Genomic DNA, 4,035 nt, shown 5'->3' with positions numbered 1-4,035 from the left:
TTCTGCCGATTTCATGTAATCGGCAATTTCACAAATTTGGCGTAACATATACATTATACAATATACATATTAATGTATAATATTATGGTGTATATAGACCACAAATTTACGTAATTAGCGGTCATTGTAATGATCGGAAGATGCAAAACAAAAATAACTTCCTTCTGACCAATTATTTGGATCTATTATACTTTGACATAACTAGCCTTTTTATTTAGATCATTAATTATTGTAAATAGCAATAGTTTACGAAATTCTAACCGAGACATATAATATGTGTCAAAACTTAAAATCAATATGTACCTACGTACACAAAAAGTGACATTATAAGTCGTTTAAGTATCCCAATTCCTGAGTCAACATTAACTTTAACACTCATAATACTTTGTACATAAAAAGCATGTGACTTCCTTTAAGTCCAAATGGTAAGAATCGGTAACCCAGAACTTGTTTGAAAAGCTGTCGCTGAATTTGATTCTCAACTTGTATCTGCCAATGACACGATTTATAAGTCTAATACACTATAAGTACCTGCTGTGTTTGTTGGTCTGATTTCGTATTGAATTACAATCAATTCGAAAAATGAACCAATATTTTTGAAACTAATAGAAAATAATTGCGAATCGATTTTTAGAATTTTCAAATAAGTTAATTAATGTGTTGTTGCTAATTCATCACATTGCCGGTAGGAAAACATTTTAAATATAACTTAATTTTGTTTTTTGTTTCGATATCCCTGTATGGCGAATTTAGCAGTGAGAACTATTGACATATTTTGCTGATTAATGGTATTTAATGTCATGCCATACACGTACGTATTTGAGTCAGTGGCGTGTTGATCTCATTTTTTATGAGGAGCAAAAATGTATACAATGTAAAAATTTATTTATTACCCACCAAATTATTGAACCAACCAACTAACCTAACCTAATAATTTTGAAGGAGCAGTTACTCTAAAATAATGCCTTTGACACGCCACTGATTTGAGTACCAAGGTGTACTGAACAACTAACCGGTTACGTGATCCAAAACCGTGTCCAGCTTAACTATTTTTGATTTTGAACAGTCAACAAATCAGTGCTAGAACTGTGATCGCTAGTGTTATGGTTAAGATAAAATAACGTTCGTTTCCGACCTACAAAAACGTTATTTGAGCCCTGTAAGGTGGTGGTTTTATCTTGGAACGAGTCTGTTAACAATAATTGGTCGTCGTTCTATATTCTAACATCATTCTGGACTCAGGTGCCACCCTTAGGGTGGGGTGGCAAGGGAGGGGGATTATCGTGCCTAGACCCTTTACGTTGTGTATGTACCTATTGTCGGGATCGCTTCGTCATCAGACCTAACATTTGAAGATTAACTTATGTTCCGCTGTAGCATAGATAAACAGTAACCCCGGTACAATCACGATTTTATTCAACGCGTAACATCTCTTATTTTGTTTTTGCTGACATTACTGGGTGTGTACGTTTAATATGAAAAATTAAAAATACAACAATAATTGTATAATGCAGTTGTTATTTATTTCCCTGTTCTATTTCTTCAAAAATAACCAGCCTTTGAAAAGTTAATAATTGTAATTGTGTTGCGTGCCAATATCAGCAAGCGTTTAAATATAAATCACTATATTATGAAGTTAAATTAAGTTGTTTTAAATAATAATCAAATACGTTTACTTAGTTACTAGTTACTAGGTAGGTATTTAAAACATCCTAACAATTAAGACTGATGCTGGTGATGTGGTGTGACGTGGTAGTTACTCAAACCCTGTAAACTCAGGTCTGAAATGAACTCTATCTTAGGCCATATTTATGTGGTCCTTTAAGGACCCTTTTTAAACATAAACGTGACAACAGATAGTCCTCCCGGAGAGTAACCTCTAATAATGATTTATCTAGACTTATTATTGTTACTATAAACTACATTATTCAATATTTTATACAAACAAAATACAAACCTACGTTTGCAAATTTTAATAAAGTATTTAGCAAAAAAAAGTTTTATTTAAAGGCTTATAGTTTATGCCAAACGTTAAATATACGTAAATAAATTCATATAGTAAGATCTGTGACAGTTATATTTTACATTTTCACTTATATCTGTTATTTAATTCACATTTGTTATTTGATATTTTGTAATAATGTAAAATATGTTATATTTAATTAAATTAAAATTTTTACTGTGATACCTATAATTTTATAAATTAATAAATTATAATCTAATATTATATTAACTTATATTCTTATATATTGAAATTTAATTGATAAGGACCACTATCTCAGTAAGAGCTTAGCTTTTAGGTGAGGGCTGAAATATTGATGATCAAATTATGTTATAAAATGTACCATATTATATTGTTATTGTTGAATTAATGTGACCTAATATTATTACTACCTATAAGTATTATTACATTAGTACATTGTATGTATGACGTATAATTGCAATTAATTTTTAATTATACGTGTTTCATCAAAACACAATATAGATATTTCATATTTATTCATGACTAAATTCCGTACGACTTAATATAAGCCCTTATAACTATAAGCAAAAATTCAATTAAATCGATTTTGGAAAAATCTTAATTAGTATCAATTTATAATCATTATATAATGAAAGAAATATAACACCTACACAATATTTTCATAGACGAACATAAAACACGTTCATTATATTATTATATAACATTTATCTCATCAGCGTTTATCTATTAGTTTGAATACATATCTATAATATTAGGTAACTACCAATACTAAGTAAAATAATGATATTGTAGGTGGGCGAGTTTTTTCATTGACAGTACCAATACTAAGTTTCTGCGTTCTCAAAAAAGTGGCAAGACTGCTAATAAAAAGGAAAAAATATATTTTCATGTCGTAAAAGTTTTAATAAAAACGAGTCCTAAAAATAAAAATAAAAATAATTAAATTTATTCAATCGTAATACCTATTAACATATTCTCACCCTTAATTTCCCCTGGTAAATATACCTACCCTGAATAGGTAGCAAACTATCCTTGGCTATTATAATTGTATTATAAGCACAGGATTCTTTTAGAGCGATTGCATTGGTCTTACTCTTACAGTAGTATCATTGTGTGTATTTTTGGTTTCTTTTATTCCGTTGCGTAATTAACTTAAACGTTATATTAGTATATTGTAAAACTTTAAGTTTTACTATTAATAAAGTTATCGCCGTTATATTATTAAGTATATGTTTCATATAATATGTTGGGTAATTTCAGTAAGCTGGTGATATAGCCTGATGTAGTTTTTGTGAAGTGGCCGGGAAACTGAACAAGACGTGTTGACTACGAACATGTCGTAATATACATTCCTACTTAGATATTTATTTTTATCAACATTTATATTAATTTGATAATTTAAATAAATTATCCAAGAAGTTTAGATGTCATTATAAATAACTAGAGCGCGGATTCCTATGCAATTGCATATTTTTTTCCTTTTAATATTTTTGGATTTTTGTCAGTTATCTCCACGAATCATCATAATTTGAAGTTAATGGTGAAATTTTTTTTTGCATATTTCTGCATATTTAAAGGTTATTGCATATTTTTGCATATTTTGGCAAAATTCAAAATTTATTGCATATTGAAGCGAAAATTTAAAAAAATGTATAAAATAATATTTTGTCAAGTAGAAAAATTAAAACTAAATTTTATAGTCACTAAATAATAATTTATATATATTATATTTATTTATAACATTATAAGATAAATAAATAATCGATTACGACGTAAACTTAATAGCTTTTGCTGTGTCGGTCGGTTATCGACATACCACTGCGCACTCGGTTACATCGTTTGTCGTTGTTTGTAAATAGTGAATATGCCGAAACTTGAAATGCATATGATTATTAATTTAAATAATAAATTAAGTTGTTCAGAAAATTTCCTAATTTTTAGATTCTGAGTGGAACGATGAATGTATTGATTTTACAATGATGTGTGTTTTTTTATTTTTTTATTTTTCTATTTTTTTATTTTTTATTTTTTTTGTGTCTGTGTACACGATA

This window comes from Acyrthosiphon pisum, chromosome A2 (genome assembly GCF_005508785.2).
Source record: "Acyrthosiphon pisum isolate AL4f chromosome A2, pea_aphid_22Mar2018_4r6ur, whole genome shotgun sequence".
Taxonomy (NCBI): Eukaryota; Metazoa; Arthropoda; class Insecta; order Hemiptera; family Aphididae; genus Acyrthosiphon; species Acyrthosiphon pisum.
This window is presented reverse-complemented; position numbering follows the sequence as displayed.